Source organism: Echiichthys vipera, assembly GCF_963691815.1.
Source record: "Echiichthys vipera genome assembly, chromosome: 21".
Lineage (NCBI taxonomy): Eukaryota > Metazoa > Chordata > Actinopteri > Perciformes > Trachinidae > Echiichthys > Echiichthys vipera.
In genome coordinates this window covers 25,446,827-25,464,748 of record NC_139846.1, presented here as the reverse complement: position 1 = coordinate 25,464,748, position 17,922 = coordinate 25,446,827, and the positions used below count along the sequence as shown (strand labels likewise).

At 42.4% G+C, this 17,922-nt stretch overlaps 1 protein-coding gene across 3 annotated transcripts in view; it reads left to right on the top strand.

The window, feature by feature from the left end:
- The window catches only part of LOC310963407 (ras-responsive element-binding protein 1-like), a 72,483-nt gene that overhangs the window by 14,565 nt on the left and 39,996 nt on the right, over window positions 1–17,922 (top strand). For 2 of the 3 annotated variants that reach the window (XM_083936242.1, XM_083936241.1), the window contains exon 2: window positions 10,668–10,773. The exons of the other annotated variant lie outside the window; for it this stretch is intronic. The gene's annotated coding sequence lies outside the window, so the exon portion shown is untranslated. The remainder of the gene's footprint in view (window positions 1–10,667; window positions 10,774–17,922) is intronic. 3 annotated transcript variants of the gene reach the window in all.

Genomic DNA, 17,922 nt, shown 5'->3' with positions numbered 1-17,922 from the left:
CCACGCCCTGCACACACACACACACACACTCACACACACACACACAGACAGACAGACACACACACACACAGACACACAGACACACACACACACACACACACACACTCCATATCTCACTTTGTATTTTTTCTTGTCGTCTTAAAGAGACTTTATTTAAATAATTCAATGTTTTAAAGTTTTAAAGTTTTTTAATCCAAATAATTAAATTAATACATAAAATAATAAAGTAAAAAATAAATATATAAATATAAATAAATTCAGAAAAATGAATCAATTCAAAACCAATTCCTAATAAACAGAAAATGTATTTAAAATAATTCAAAATAAAATAAAGTTGCGAGGAGACCTTTCAAAATAAAAGCATTCAAGGCTTCAAAAGGGCCAGATTAAAGGCTTTTATTGTGAAACTAACATCCTCATCACCTCAGAGGGGGGAGAGAGGGGAGAGAGGGGGGGAGGAACAGAAGAATGCTGCGTCCTCCTGCACAGCCTCCCGCTGCTTCCTGCTTCCTGTCCAGACAGGAAGTGGAGGATGCAGTGATAAGAGTGTGTGTGTGTGTGTGTGTGTGTGTGTGTGTGTGTGTGTGTGTGTGTGTGTGTGTGTGTGTGTGTGTGTGTGTGTGTGTGTGTGTGTGTGTGTGTGTGTGTGTGTGTGTGTGTGTGTGTGTGTGTGTGTGTGTGTGTGTGTGTGTGTGTGTGTGTGTGTGTGTGTGTGTGTGTGTGTGTGTGTGTGTGTGTGTGTGTGTGTGTGTGTGTGTGTGTGTGTGCAAATGCCATTTTGTCACAACATCACGCGGAGAGAGAGAGAGAGAGAAGGAGTGATGAGGGAAAGAGGAAGGGATGAAGGGAAGGAAAGGAGACGAGGGGACAAAGAAGAGGAGATAAGGAAAGGATGGAGGGGGTGAAGAGGAGAAGGAGGGAGGAAAGGAGGAAGGAGACAAGGCAAGGAAAGAAGACGAGGGACTAAGAAGAGAGGGAGAGAGGAAGGAACGACGGAGGAAAAGGAGGAGAAGGAGAAAAGGGACAAAGAGGAGATAAAGAAAGGAGGGAAGGAAGGAAGGAAAGAAGTGACAGAGGGGGAGGAAAGAAGAGGAGATGAGGAAAGGAAGGAAGGAGGGAAGGAGAGAGGGATGAAGAGGAGAAGGGGGAGGAAAGGAGGAAGGAGAGAGGTTGGGAAGGAGAGATGAGGAAGGGAAGGAAAAAAGAGAAGGGACTAAGAAGAGATGGAAAGGGAGCGAGGGATGAAGAAAAGAGGGAGGGAAGGAAAAAGAAAGGAAGGAGAGAGGGAGACAGAAGAGGAGATAAGGAAAGGAGGGAGGGAAGGAGACAAGGAAAGTAGAGAGCGTTAGAGGGGGGGAGGAAAGGAGAGGAAAGAGGGATGAAGAGGAAAGGAGGGAGGAAAGGGGGGACAGAAGAGGAGATAAGGGGAGAGGACAAGGAAAGGTGAAAGGGAAAGAGAGGAAGGAAAGGAGGGAGGAGAAAGAATAAAGGAAGGAGAGATAAGGGGAAGAAAGGAGGAAGGGAAAAGAAGAGGTATAAGGAAATGAGGGAGGAAGAAGAAAGGAAGGAGGAGAGGGAGACAGAAGAGGAGATAAGGAAAGGAGGGAGGGAAGGAGACAAGGAAAGGAGAGAGCGTTAGAGGGGGGGAGGAAAGAGGGATGAAGAGGAAAGGAGGGAGGGAAGGAGGGAAGGAAAGGAGAGAGCGTTAAAGGGGGAGGAAAGGAGAGGAAAGAGGGATGAAGAGGAAAGGAGGAAAGGGGGGACAGAAGGGTAGATAAGGGAAGGAGAGAGGAAGGAAAGGAGGGAGGAGAGAGGGATGAAGAGGAGAAGGAGGGAGGGAAAAAGAAAGGGGGGACAGAAGAGGAGATAAGGAAAGGAGACGAGTGAAGGATGAAAGGAGACAAAACAGAAGTGAAGTTTTTAAACTGGTTTAAACTGGAAAAAGTTGGTTTCCTCGGCAACAGCTGTTAAAAGTGTACACACACACACACACACACACACACACACACACACACACACACACACACACACACACACACACACACACACACACACACACACACACACACACACACACACACACACACACACACAGCTGTCCAATGGGAGGGTCACAGGCAGCGAGCGCTCTGATTGGTCGAATCCGTGTCCTTGTACTTTGTATCAGAGAGAGAGAGAGAGAGAGAGAGAGAGAAGTTAGACGGAGAGAAAGAGGAGGAGAGGAGGGATGGAACAAGGAGGAGGAGGAGGAGGAGGAGGAGGAGGGAGAGGGAGAGGGAGAGGGAGAGGGAGAGGGAGAGGGAGAGAGGGAGAGAGGAGAGAGAGGAGAGAGAGAGAGAGAGAGAGAGAGAGAGAGAGAGAGAGAGAGAGAGAGAGAGAGAGAGAGAGAGAGAGAGAGAGAGAGAGAGAGAGAGAGATGAGAGAGAGGAGAGAGAGATGAGAGAGAGAGAGAGAGAGAGAGAGAGAGAGAGAGAGAGAGAGAGAGAGAGAGAGAGAGAGAGAGAGAGAGAGAGCATCTTTCTTCGGACTCACAAAGACGCCATTATGGAGGAGAACAGGAGGAGCTTCTCTCGTTTTATTCTCTCTCTCCCTCTTTTCTCTGCTCCTCCTTTCTTTAAAAAATTAATCTTATATAGAATAAAATTTATAATATTTTAAGAGTTTGAATGAGTGTAGATGCAGAGTTTAGGGAGGAAAACAAACTATGATTAATAATCAATAAATAAATGAAAAACTCAATAAAAAACAGGAATAATGGACTTTCTTGATTAAATATGGAAATAAATAAATTTGTGTAAATTAATAAATAAACATATTTCTGAATAAAAACACAACTAAATTAATAATAGAAAATATTAATTAAATATGTAAATAAATACATAACTACAGGAATAACTAAATACTTGCATTTCTAAATAAAAATAATTAATTATGTCTTTATTAATAATTTATTTAAGTATTTAAATAAAGGTATTAATATGTAAATAAATAAAAAATCGACATTTCTGAATAAAAACAAATAAATTAATAATAAAGATTCTTGATTAAATATGTAAATAAATACATAAATGCGGGTATAACTAAATGCGTATCTAAATAAAAACAAATAAATAAATAAATGTGTGTAAATTAATAAACACATTTCTACATAAAACATAACTTAATTGATAATAGACCTTATTGAATAAATATGTAAATAAATACATAAATGCGGGTATAACTAAATGCATATCTAAATAAAAACAAATAAATAAATAAATAAATAATAAAAACATTCTTAGTTAAATATAGAAAAATAAAAATTGTGTAAATAAATAAATAAATATGTGTAAATTAATATAAAAATAAATAAATGTAAAAAAAAACAAATGTAAAAAAAAATGCCGGAATAAATAAATAAAAGACTAAATATGGAAATAGAAAAATATATATAAATGTTATAATAAATACAGGACTAAAAACATGAATATGGAAGTGTGTGTGTGTGTGTGTGTGTGTGTGTGTGTGTGTGTGTGTGTGTGTGTGTGTGTGTGTGTGTGTGTGTGTGTGTGTGTGTGTGTGTGTGTGTGTGTGTGTGTGTGTGTGTGTGTGTGTGTGTGTGTGTGTGTGTGTGTGTGTGTGTGTGTGTGTGTGTGTGTGTGTGTGTGTGTGTGTGTGTGTGTGTGTGTGTGTGTGTGTGTGTCACTCTCAATGAGTCCAAAGCTCAAACCAGCTTTGGCTTGTATGAGCACGCTGCAGGGCCTCAAGGCGACACACACACACACACACACACACACACACACACTCTCCTGTCGTTCAGGTGGTGAAAGAGGCTTTAGTTTGCATACAGGGAGCGATGGAGAGAATAAAAGAGGAGGAGGAGTCACACCCACCTCCATTGTTGTTGTTGAAACTCCAGAGGAGGTTGTTTTTCATTCACTCGCACATTTACCTTCAACGCAAGCGTCCTCACCGAGGCTGTGTGTCCTTACTGTGTCTCTTTGTGGTTGTTTTGTGTCTCTCTGTGGTTGTTTTGTGTCTCTCTGTGGTTGTTTTGTGTCTCTTTGTGGTTGTTTTGTGTCTCTTTGTGGTTGTTTTGTGTCTCTTTGTAGTTGTTTTGAGTCTCTTTGTAGTTGTTTTGTGTCTCTTTGTGGTTGTTTTGTGCCTCTTTGTGGTTGTTTTGTGCCTCTTTGTGGTTGTTTTGTGTCTCTTTGTAGTTGTTTTGTGTCTCTTTGTGGTTGTTTTGTGCCTCTTTGTGGTTGTTTTGTGTCTCTTTGTAGTTGTTTTGAGTCTCTTTGTAGTTGTTTTGTGTCTCTTTGTGGTTGTTTTGTGCCTCTTTGTGGTTGTTTTGTGCCTCTTTGTGGTTGTTTTGTGTCTCTTTGTAGTTGTTTTGTGTCTCTTTGTGGTTGTTTTGTGCCTCTTTGTGGTTGTTTTGTGTCTCTTTGTAGTTGTTTTGTGTCTCTTTGTGGTTGTTTTCAGTCTCTTTGTGGTTGTTTTGTGTCTCTTTGTGGTTGTTTTGTGTCTCTTTGTAGTTGTTTTTTGTCTCTTTGTAGTTGTTTTGTTTCTCTTTGATGTTGTTTTGTGTCTCTTTGTGGTTGTTTTGTGTCTCTTTGTAGTTGTTTTGTGTCTCTTTGTGGTTGTTTTGTGTGTCTTTGTGGTTGTTTTGTGTCTCTTTGTAGTTGTTTTGTGTCTCTTTGTGGTTGTTTTGTGTCTCTTTGTAGTTGTTTTGTGTCTCTTTGTAGTTGTTTTGTGTCTCTTTGAGGTTGTTGTGTGTCTTTGTGGTTGTTTTGTGTCTCTTTGTAGTTGTTTTGTGTCTCTTTGTGGTTGTTTTGTGTCTCTTTGTGGTTGTTTTGTGCCTCTTTGTGGTTGTTTTGTGTCTCTTTGTAGTTGTTTTGAGTCTCTTTGTAGTTGTTTTGTGTCTCTTTGTGGTTGTTTTGTGCCTCTTTGTGGTTGTTTTGTGCCTCTTTGTGGTTGTTTTGTGTCTCTTTGTAGTTGTTTTGTGTCTCTTTGTGGTTGTTTTGTGCCTCTTTGTGGTTGTTTTGTGTCTCTTTGTAGTTGTTTTGTGTCTCTTTGTGGTTGTTTTCAGTCTCTTTGTGGTTGTTTTGTGTCTCTTTGTGGTTGTTTTGTGTCTCTTTGTAGTTGTTTTTTGTCTCTTTGTAGTTGTTTTGTTTCTCTTTGATGTTGTTTTGTGTCTCTTTGTGGTTGTTTTGTGTCTCTTTGTAGTTGTTTTGTGTCTCTTTGTGGTTGTTTTGTGTGTCTTTGTGGTTGTTTTGTGTCTCTTTGTAGTTGTTTTGTGTCTCTTTGTGGTTGTTTTGTGTCTCTTTGTAGTTGTTTTGTGTCTCTTTGTAGTTGTTTTGTGTCTCTTTGAGGTTGTTGTGTGTCTTTGTGGTTGTTTTGTGTCTCTTTGTAGTTGTTTTGTGTCTCTTTGTGGTTGTTTTGTGTGTCTTTTTGGTTGTTTTGTGTCTCTGTAGTTGTTTTGTGTGTCTTTGTGGTTGTTTTGTGCCTCTTTGTGGTTGTTTTGTGTCTCTTTGTAGTTGTTTTGTGTCTCTTTGATGTTGTTTTGTGTCTCTTTGTGGTTGTTTTGTGTCTCTTTGTAGTTGTTTTGTGTCTCTTTGTAGTTGTTTTGTGTCTCTTTGATGTTATTTTGTGTCTCTTTGTAGTTGTTTTGTGTCTCTTTGTGGTTGTTTTGTGTCTCTTTGTAGTTGTTTTGTGTCTCTTTGTAGTTGTTTTGTGTCTCTTTGTGGTTGTTTTGTGTCTCTTTGTAGTTGTTTTGTGTCTCTTTGTGGTTGTTTTGTGTGTCTTTGTGGTTGTTTTGTGTCTCTTTGAGGTCGTTGTGTGTTTCCTCGTGGTCACTCGGCTCGTTCACTAATCCTTTCGCGGTTATTGACTCTCTTCCTGCAGTAAAGGATCTGAATCACCCAGTAGATGGACACACACACACACACACACACACACACACACACACACACACACACACACACACACACACACACACACACACACACAGATCAACTGAAGGATCCACAACAGCAGGACACACTGTTATGGATGTGGCCAGCTGTGTGTGTGTGTGTGTGTTGCTGTCTTTTACCCCGACACACACACACACATAGACAGACACACTCCTGATTGTGTTAGCAGATATGCAGGCGTGTGTGTGTGTGTGTGTGTGTGTGTGAGGATGAATGTGTCTCTTGTTGAGCACAGAAACAACTGCTGCTGAGACGACACATTTCTATGAATTATAATATTTATGTGAAACAGATTCAGTTTTTCTTTTGTTCACGAGGGAAAAATGTTTTTATTATACAACAAATAAACGCATATTAACAATATATATATATACAGAAATATATGCAGATATAATAATAATTTAAAATAACTGAATAAAGCATTAAATGTGAAAAAACTCCAAATAAAATACATTTAAATAACAACAATTAATTACAATAATACTTAGTGAAGCTATTTTAATCCACTAAGTTAATAAATAAATATTAATATAATATATAAAAAGAAATATATATTTGTTTAATTTAAAAAAGAACAAATCTGTTAAAAAAAATGTAAATAAATTGGGTTTTCTCAATAAAGATGATTCTTAGTGGAGTTATTTTAATGCAATAAATAAATGTATATTAACAATATATATATATAAATATAAAGCAATATATGCAGGTATAAATATATTTGAAAAATAATATAAGATACCAATATATATTCTATATTTTAGAAATAATTTAATTAGCAAAAACTACTAAATAATTACTTTAAAAAATTAAAAATAAGGACCTTAATATTAAATATCTTTCCTCAATTAATTATTTAAATATAATTAATTCTTATTGGAGTTTTTTTAATGCGATAATTAAATAAATATTAATATAATGTACTATTGAAAACTAATTATTATACTAATAAATGTGCAAAAACTAAATATAAAAAAAATAAATTAAATATATATTATATATTAAAAAATATAAATATTACAAATATATAAATATTTTAAATATACCCATTGAAAAATGAAAGAATGTCATTAAATTTACCAAAAATAATTTTAAAAATAAACATATTTTGAGTTTATTTTACTGTTTAACGTCTTCTCAGTTCTCACACACACACACACACACACACACACACAGTTAGCTTAGCATCTGTTAGCGTGGTTGTAAATGAATAGAGGACTCACAGAGGAGAGAGAGCAGAGGTCACTGGCTGTCTGCGACACCTGTTACAGCGTGTGTGTGAGTGTGTGTGTGTGTGTGTGTGTGTGTGTGTGTGTGTGTGTGTGTGTGTGTGTGACAGCTGCTCAGCACGTTGACAGCCCCCCCCCCCTGTAAGAGGAGCTCCTCCTGCAGCAGAAAAAGCGGAAACATAAAGTGATAAAAACAGCTGACGCGTGATTTTCTGCAGCGTTTTTAATTCTGTAGAAGAAGAAGAAGTAAATGTGCTGCGTCGTCACGGCGACCGCAGAGTTATGTTATTATCACTGTGTTTGTGTGTTTGTGTGTTGTGTGTGTGTGTGTGTGTGTGTGTGTGTGTGTGTGTGTGTGTGTGTGTGTGTGTGTGTGTGTGTGTGTGTGTGTGTGTGTGTGTGTGTGTGTGTGTGTGTGTGTGTGTGTGTGTGTGTGTGTGTGTGTGTGTGTGTGTGTGTGTGTGTGTGTGGATTCTCTTGTTTCTTTCTTTTTCTCGGCCTTCTTCTCTCACTTCCTCTCTGTGTGGTCCTCGCTCCTCTTCTTCCTCCTCCTCTTCCTCCTCCTCCTCTTCCTACTCCTCTTCCCTCTCTTCCTCCTCTTCCTCCTCCTCCTCCTCTTCTTCTTCCTCCTCCTCCTCCTCTTCTTCTTCCTCCTCCTCTTCCCCCTCCTCTTCCTCCTCCTCCTCCTCTTCTTCCTCTTCCTCTTCTTCCTCCTCTTCTTCCTCCTCCTCTCCCCCCTCTTCTTCCTCCTCCTCCTCCTCTTCTTCCTCCTTCTCCTCTCCCCTCTCTTCTTCCTCTTACTCCTCCTCCTCTTCCCCCTCTTCCTCCTCCTCCTCTTCCCTCTCTTCTTCCTCTTCCTTCTCCTCCTCTTCCCCCTCTTCTTCCTCCTCCTCCTCCTCTTCCTCCTCCTCTTCTTCCTCTTCCTACTCCTCTTCCCTCTGTTCTTCCTCTTTCCCCTCTTCCTCTTCCTCCTCCTCTTCCCCCTCTTCCTCCTACTCCTCTTCCCCCTCTTCTTCGGCACACGGCTAAAGTGAGTTAGCACGCCGCGCTCATTAGCTCCTGGATTAACGGGAGCTTTGTGTGTGTGAGTGTGTGTGTGTTGGGGGGGGGGGTGATAAACCTGTGTGTGTGTGTGTGTGTGTGTGTGTGTGTGTGATAAACCTGTGTGAGTGTGTGTGTGTGTGTGTGTGTGTGTGTGGGGGGGGGGGGGTAAACCCGGGTCAGGAGGGCGCCGCGGCACCTCCTAATATCAGTTTACAGCAGCAACAGTAGTCTGCCCGGCAACACATGATGATGACGGGGCTCCCTGATAACAACCTGTTGAATCCTATTTTATTACAGATTATTTATGACGTTAAATACAAAAATAAAATGAAATAAAACAATTAGCAAGTAAATAAAAATATTTAAATATATTTAAAAAATAAATAAAAGTGTTAAAATGAAGAGAAATGAAAATTATATACATAAATAAATAAATAAAAATCCTCTGAGTCGTGTTTAATTACAGATATTTGCGCGGCGCTCTTCTGCCTCCGTACCTTCTCTCCATCCTCAGTCGCCTCCTAATTAGTTTCACCAGCCGTCTAATCTCTTAATCTCTCTCTCTCTCTGTTTCCTCCCCCTCTCCTTCCCCTCCTCATCCCTCCATCCATAAATACTTCCCTCCACCAGCTCCATCCCTCCATCGCTAAGCACTTATCTTCCCCTCCATCCCTCCATCCCTCCATCCCTCCTCTCACCTCCATTTGTTCTGCAGATTATCCTCCTCCTCCTCTTCCTCTTCCTCCTCTTCCTCCCCCTCTCCTTCCCCTCCTCATCCCTCCATCCATAAATACTTCTCTCCACTAGCTCCATCCCTCCATCTTTAAGCACTTATCTTCCCCTCCATCCCTCCATCTCTCCTCTTACCTCTGTTTGTTCTGCAGATTATCCTCCTCTCCCTCCTCCTCCTCCTCCTCCTTCTCCTCCTCCTACTCCTCCTCCTCTCCTCCTCTTCCTCCTCCTCCTCCTCCTCCTCTCCTCCTTCTCCTCCTCTTCCTCCTCTTCCTCCTCTCCCTCCTCCTCCTCTCCTCCTCTTCCTCCTCCTCCTCCTCCTCCTCTCCTCCTCTTCCTCCTCTTCCTCCTCTCCCTCCTCCTCCTCTCCTCCTCTTCCTCCTCCTACTCCTCCTCCTCCTCCTCCTCTCCTCCTTCTCCTCCTCTTCCTCCTCTTCCTCCTCTCCCTCCTCCTCCTCTCCTCCTCTTCCTCCTCTTCCTCCTCTCCCTCCTCCTCCTCTCCTCCTCTTCCTCCTCCTCCTCCTCCTCCTCTCCTCCTCTTCCTCCTCTTCCTCCTCTCCCTCCTCCTCCTCTCCTCCTCTTCCTCCTCCTCCTCCTCCCCCTCTCCTTCCCCTCCTCATCCCTCCATCCATAAATACTTCTCTCCACTAGCTCCATCCCTCCATCTTTAAGCACTTATCTTCCCCTCCATCCCTCCATCTCTCCTCTTACCTCTGTTTGTTCTGCAGATTATCCTCCTCTTCCTCCTCCTCCTCCTCTCCCTCCTCCTCCTCCTCCTCCTCCTCCTCCTCCTCCTCCTCTTCTTCCTCCTCCTCCTCTTCCTTCTCCTCCTCCTCTTCTTCCTCCTCCTCTTCTTCCTCCTCCTCCTCCTCCTCTCCTCCTTCTCCTCTTCTTCCTCCTCTTCCTTCTCCTCCTCTTCTTCCTCCTCCTCTTCTTCCTCCTCCTCCTCCTCTCCTCCTTCTCCTCTTCTTCCTCCTCCTCCTCCTCCTTCTCCTCTTCTTCCTCCTCCTCTTCCTCTTCCTCCTCTTCCTCCTCTTCCTCCTCCTCTTCCTCTTCCTCCTCTTCCTCCTCCTCCTCCTCCTCCTCTCCCTCCTCCCCCTCCTCTTCCTCCTCTTCCTCCTCTTCCTCTGCATTATTATGATAAAAAGTGGCATTATTATTGTAGTTATTGTACTTTTTTAAAAACCTGCGTGCGTGCGTGCGTGCGTGCGTGCGTGCGTGCGTGCGTGCGTGAGTTTCTTAATGTGTGTGCGTGCGTGCGGGCGGGCAGGCGTGCGTGCGGGTGCGCGTGCATGCGTGCGAGTTTCTTAATGTGTGTGTGTGTTACTGACTGTGTGTGTGTGTGTGTGTGTGTGTGTGTGTGTGTGTGTGTGTGTGTGTGTGTGTGTGTGTGTGTGTGTGTGTGTGTGTGTGTGTGTGTGTGTGTGTGTGTGTGTGTGTGTGTGTGTGTGTGTGTGTGTGTGTGTGTGTGTGTGTGTTACTGACTGTCTCTCTCTGCGTGTGTGTGTGTGTGTGTTACTGACGGTCTCTCTCTGCGTGTGTGTGTGTGTGTGTGTTACTGACGGTCTCTCTCTGCGTGTGTGTGTGTGTGTGTGTGTTACTGACGGTCTCTGTGTGTGTGTGTGTGTGTGTTACTGACGGTCTCTGTGTGTGTGTGTGTGTGTGTGTGTGTGTGTGTTACTGACGGTCTCTATGTGCTCTCCCCTCCCTGCAGTGTGAGCAGTGGTTGCAGACACACACACAACAACAACAACAACAAACCCCGCCCCCTCCCACTGCGCCCTGAGCGACTCGAGCGAGCGTTTGTTACGAGAGGACGGGTAAATATTCTCCTCCTCCTTTCATTCATCTCTCCATCCAACAGACACACAGCTCTGTACGGAAGCCCGCAGCTGCCAAAACAAGTGCAGTCACAGTGAACCAACGAGTGTCACGGGAATGGGACAAATATGATATTAGAATTAATTTAATTATTTTATTTTATTTATAGTTTTTTTTATTTTAAGCATTTTTTTACTTTTTTACGTAATTTTAAAAAATGTTTAATTTAAGAATTTATTTTTTATTTATTTTTTATGTATTTTTATTTATTTTTATAAATATGTTTTTATTATTATTTTGACACATTTAATGTCATATTTATTTATTATTATTCTCTATTTTGGCAGCTTCAGGCCTCCGTACTTCATTTACATCTCTCCTTTCTTTCATCCCTCGCTTCGACACCTCGCGCATCATCCCCTCTTTCGTTTTCACCTTTATTCTTGTTCCATCGCATCCCTCCATCATCCCTCCATCACCCCTCCATCATCCCTCCATCACCCCTCCATCCCTCCATCATCCCTCCATCACTCCATCATCCCTCCATCACCCCTCCATCATCCCTCCATCATCCCTCCATTCCTCCACCATCCCTCAATCATTCCTCCACCATCCCTCAATCATTCCTCCACCATCCCTCCATCATCCCTCCATCACCCCTCCATCACACCTCCATCATCCCTCCATCACCCCTCCATCATCCCTCCATCACCCTCTATCACCCTCCATCATCCCACCACCATCCCTCCATCACCTTTCAATCACCCCTCCATCACCCCTCCATCACCTTTCCATCACCCCTCCATCATCCCTCCATCACCCCTCCATCACCCCTCCATCACCCCTCCATCACCCCTCCATCACTCCTCAATCACCCTCCATCACCCCTCCATCATCCCTCAATCATTCCTCCACCATCCCTCAATCATCCCTCCATCATCCCTCCATCATCCCTCTATCACCCCTCCATCATCCCTCCATCACCCCTCCATCACCCCTCTATCACCCCTCCATCACCCCTCCATCACCCCTCCATCACCCCTCCATCACCCCTCCATCACTCCTCAATCACCCTCCATCACCCCTCCATCCTCCCTCCATCACTCCTCCACCATCCCTCAATCATCCCTCCATCATCCCTCCATCATCCCTCCACCATCCCTCAATCATCCCTCCATCATCCCTCCATCATCCCTCCATCACCCCTCCTCCATCATCCCTCCATCACCCCTCCACCCTCCATCACCCCTCCTCCATCATCCCTCCATCACTCCTCCATCATCCCTCCATCATCCCTCCATCACTCCTCCATCATCCCTCCATCATCCCTCCATCACCCCTCCTCCATCACCCCTCCACCATCCCTCCATCACTCCACCCTCCCTCAATCATCCCTCCATCATTCCTCCATCATCCCTCCATCACCCCTCCATCACCCCTCCATCACTCCACCCTCCCTCAATCATCCCTCCATCATTCCTCCATCATTCCTCCATCACCCCTCCATCATTCCTCCATCACCCCTCCATCACCCCTCCATCACCCCTCCATCACTCCACCCTCCCTCAATCATCCCTCCATCATTCCTCCATCACCCCTCCATCACTCCACCCTCCCTCAATCATCCCTCCATCACCCCTCCATCACCCCTCCATCACCCCTCCATCACCCCTCCATCACTCCACCCTCCCTCAATCATCCCTCCATCATTCCTCCATCATCCCTCCATCACCCCTCCATCACCCCTCCATCACTCCACCCTCCCTCAATCATCCCTCCATCAGCCCTCCATCAGCCCTCCGTCAGCCCTCCATCACCCCTCCATCACCCCTCCATCACTCCTCCATCATCCCTCCATCGCTCCTCCATCGCCCCTCCAATATCCCTCCATCACCCCTCCATCACTCCTCCATCATCCCTCCATCACCCCTCCTCCATCACCCCTCCTCCATCACCCCTCCACCATCCCTCCATCACTCCACCCTCCCTCCATCACCCCTCCATCATCCCTCCATCACCCCTCCATTATCCCTCCATCATCCCTCCTCCATCATCCCTCCATCATCCCTCCATCACCCCTCCATCACTCCTCCATCATCCCTCCATCATCCCTCCATCACCCCTCCATCACTCCTCCATCATCCCTCCATCATCCCTCCATCACCCCTCCATCACTCCTCCATCATCCCTCCATCACCCCTCCTCCATCACCCCTCCACCATCCCTCCATCACTCCACCCTCCCTCAATCATCCCTCCATCATTCCTCCATCATCCCTCCATCACCCCTCCATCACTCCACCCTCCCTCAATCATCCCTCCATCATTCCTCCATCACCCCTCCATCATTCCTCCATCACCCCTCCATCACTCCTCCATCACCCCTCCATCACCCCTCCATCACTCCACCCTCCCTCAATCATCCCTCCATCATTCCTCCATCATCCCTCCACCATCCCTCCATCACCCCTCCACATTCCACCCTCCCTCAATCATCCCTCCATCACCCCTCCATCACTCCTCCATCATCCCGCCATCGCTCCTCCATCGCCCCTCCATTATCCCTCCATCACCCCTCCATCATACCTCTATCACCCCTCCATCCTCGGTCCATCACCTCTCCATCACCCCTCCATCACCCCTCCATCCTCGGTCCATCACCCCTCCATCACCCCTCCATCACCCTCCATGATCCCTCCATCACCCCTCCATCATCCCTCCATCATCCCTCCACCATCCCTCCACCATCCCTCCATCACCCCTCCACCATCCCTCCACCATCCCTCCATCACCCCTCCACCATCCCTCCACCATCCCTCCATCACCCCTCCACCCTCCCTCCATCGCATCCCTCCATCACTCCATCACTCCTCCATCCTTTTTATTCACTTCTTTTATTGTTTTATTATTTTAATATATTATCTGATATTTCTACATTTATTAACTCTATTTATTCCTCTTTATATATTTTATTTATATATATTTAATATTTTTAATTTTATTTATTTATTTGTTTTTATTTTCACACATTTGTTTTATTATTGTATTTATTTGTCTTTTATTTCTACATTTATTTATTTTATTTATTCTTTTTTATAGTGCCACATTTTATATTTATAATATAATAAATATAAAATATAAAATATATAAAAAGACACAAATGCAAATAAAATAAAATACAAAATCAAACAAAAGTATTCAGATAAAATCAAAATAAATAATTAAACAAAATAAAATGAGCAGTCGACACAAACTAAGGCGTGAAAAGATGAAACTGAACACGCAGATGAGTTAGTGTGTGTGTGTGTGTGTGTGTGTGTGTGTGTGTGTGTGTGTGCGTGTGTGTGTGTGTTCTGTGAGTGTGTGGAGGAATCTGCGTCCTGATTGGCCGAGAGCCGGCAGACATTTTCCACGCTCAGTGATGCTCCGTGATTGGCTGAGAGCCTCCCCTCCCCCCCGCTCTGGTATGCCGTACAGTAGAGCTGACACACACACACACACACACACACACACACACACACACACACACACACACACACGCACGCAAGTTCTTCTTGCAGGGAAAAGTTTTATTTCAAACACACTGACACTAAATCATAAAAATAAACAACAATAATAAAGTTTAGTTGCAGATATTTAATAAATGAACTCTACGGAGGCCTGAAAGTGCCAAAATAAAACATAAAAAAATAAAAATACAATAAATAAATGACGCCGTAAATAGATTAAAGTGCCTTAAATGTACCAAAAATAATATTAAAAATAAACATAGATATTGATTAATTGATAAAATGTGACTTTTTGTTCCCTGTTTAATTTTTTCATGTATTTATTTTTGAATTAATTCTGAATTAATTTTCAATTTTTAAATATCTTTTAAATGTTAATATAATATAATATATATGTGTCTTTATTTTGATGAAATATTTTGAAATGAAAAAAAAAATGAATTAATGCCTTTATTTATTTTTAATGTTTTTGGTTCATTTAACGGCTGAATTATTTCCTGATTCATTGAATTTGAGTGTTTTTGGGCTTTTTGTGATGGATTTGAATCTAATTTTGTTTATTCTGCGTCTCCTTTTTATCGTTTCTCATCTCGTTTGAATCATTTTGTTTCCACGTTGTGGTTTGGCTCCTCCCTGTGGTCATTATGTTGTTAATCTTTAATCATTTTACTTGTCTTTGCTTATTTTGATAGATAGATAACTTTATTTATCCCAGAGGGGAAATGAGGTCATTGTAGCAGCGTTACAGAAATACTAAAATTAGATAAAATATAAAATACATCTTACATTACATTTTGTGTCTCTTTGTGGTTGTTTTGTCTCTTTGTGGTTGTTTTGTCTCTTTGTGGTTGTTTTGTGTCTCTTTGTGGTCATTTTGTGTCTCTTTGTAGTTGTTTTGTGTCTCTTTGTGGTTGTTTTGTGTCTGTTTGTGGTTGTTTTGTGTCTGTTTGTGGTTGTTTTGTGTCTCTTTGTAGTTGTTTTGTGTCTCTTTGTGGTTGTTTTGTGTCTGTTTGTAGTCATTTTGTGTCTCTTTGTTGTTGTTTTGTGTCTCTTTGTGGTTGTTTTGTGTCTCTTTGTGGTCATTTTGTGTCTGTTTGTAGTTGTTTTGTGTCTCTTTGTAGTTGTTTTGTGTCTCTTTGTAGTTGTTTTGTGTCTGTTCGTGGTCATTTTGTGTCTGTTTGTAGTTGTTTTGTATCTCTTTGTAGTTGTTTTGTGTCTGTTTGTAGCCTTTTTGTGTCTCTTTGTAGTCATTTAGCGTCTCTTTGTGGTCATTTTGTGTCTGTTTGTGGTCATTTTGTGTCTCTTTGTAGCCGTTTTGTGTCTCTTTGTGTTCATCTTGTGTCTGTTTGTGGTCACTTAGCGTCTCTCAGTGAACGTGTTGTGTTGTGCATCCTGCTCTTGTGGCTGATTGGGAGCGAAATCCTTGCAAAGAACAGAAAGTTGAAATAGTTTTGTCGTTGCAGTGCAGAGAAAAGAGCCCGGGGACATTCTGTGTGTTCAGTTTCATGTTAACAAGTCGGGGCAGAGCTGCTGCGAGGGGAGAGGAGGGCCGTCAGGAGCGGTGGAGGATGGGTAATGGCAGCTGAGTGTTAGGTGGAGGTTTGGGAGGGGGTTGGGGGGGTCAGCGAGGAAGAGAGCGAGAATGCCCATCAATCTCTCTCTCTCTCTCTCTCTCTCTCTCTCTCTCTCTTTCTCTCTGTCTCGCACATGGGGAAGCAGCGAAGCGCTCTCTTGTGACTCCCGTGAGCACGAGCTTCCTGTTGTGGTGGAGACTCAGAAACAGAAAGAGACGGAGATAAAAAGCTTCTTTCAGTTTCTGCAGCTCGTGTTTGATGATGGGACACAAACATACGAGCGCTCGCTGACAGGAAGAGAAGAGCCGGCACGTGCAGCCATTTTGGGGATGTTGTCATGATGTTGTTTTTAGCCGTTGCTGTGGGATAAAGTTCTGGACTGGACTGTTAGCTTGATTAAGATAATAATAAACCACCTGTGTATCTTTTTATTTACCTCGTTTACTCCTAAATATCTGTGTAAGTGGCCGTTTAAGGAATGAAAAGTAATTGGATGACAAGGCTGCAGCTGAAAAGTCGCTCTTAAGCCGACTAAAGCTAATTAGCTTCAGCTGTCAGCAAAGAAAGCTCATGTATTCTAATTAGCTTCAGATGCTAGTACCACTACTTTAACTGACAGTTACGTGTAAAGTGGCTACTGGTTAAAAACTACTTAATGTGGACGTGGTCCTGATTTTAAGTTTGCTAACCTAACGTTAGCATGAATAGCTTAAATATATGTATTTAGCTCCAGTAAATAAACTAAATTATAAAATAGCCGAGCTATTTAGCTTCAGATGCTATTACTGCTACTTCTTTGTGATGGTAGACAGTTAGCCTACATGCTGAAAGTTACTTTATATGAATGTGCTTCTGTGTTTGATAGTGGTAGCCTACAAAGTTTGCTAACCTAACGTTAGCTTCAGATACAATGTTTGGTTTAGTTTTTAGCTTCAGATGCTAGTACCACTACTTTAACTTATGATGGTACAGTGTTAGCAACAAAACATTGGATTTTAGTTGTTTTGTGTGTTTTTACATCACCTTGTTGTCTTTTTTTTAATCTAGTTTTAATCATTTTACATCATCCTACTGTTAAAAACTACTTTATGTCAATGTGCTCCTGTTTTTAAGTTTGCTAACCCAACATTAGCATAAATAGCTTAAATGTATGCCTTTAACTCCAGTAAATAAACAAAATTGTCAACATGGCTCCCATCTAGTTTGCTAAATAGCTTTGTTAAATGTCAATATCACTGCCATTTCACAATAGCAGCGTATATTGTTGGCGTTAATAAAGCTAATTAGATTCAACTGCCAGCTTTGGTAGCCTTCTCAGAACAAAATAGCCGAGCTATTTAGCTTCAGATGCTAATACTGCTACTTCTTTGTGATGGTAGACAGTTAGCTTACATGTTGAAAGTTACTTTATATTAATGTGCTTCTGTTTATTTAATAGTGGTAGCATACAAAGTTTGCTAACCTAATGTTAGCTTCAGATACAAGGTTTGATTTTGGGTTTTGTTTGGTCAACATTTTGAAAAATTGTCAAAAATATAATTTTCAGAAAGCATTTAACTCATCTAGTTTGCTGTCAAATTTAGCTTGATTAGCATGAATGTCAGTATTACTTTCAATTTCACCATAGCAACCATATGCTGTTAGCGTTTGCTGACGGAAGCTAACTAGCCTCACCTGCCAGCATCCGTTGTCAGCATAGCAAAATAGCTTATGAAGATAATTAGCTTCAGATGCTAGCACCAGTGTGCCTCTGCAGTTAAGTAATATTTGTGTAGCCTTGTCTTATGTCAGCGCTGCAAAGATTGCTAACGCTACCACAGCTTCAGATTCACAGTAGCCTTATTGTTAGCTCTAAGCTATTACTAAATTAGCCGTTAGCTAATTAACATCATCTGCCAGAACAAACAAAGTGCGTAGTTTTGCTTCAAATGCTAACATGGCTTCACTCTGCACCTTTTAATCATTGACGGTTACTTGTAATAGTTGGAAGTTGGCAAATACTTGAACTTAAAACTTGTTTTTTAGCAGTTTTTGTATTTTAGTAGATTTCTGTTTCATTTTTGGTT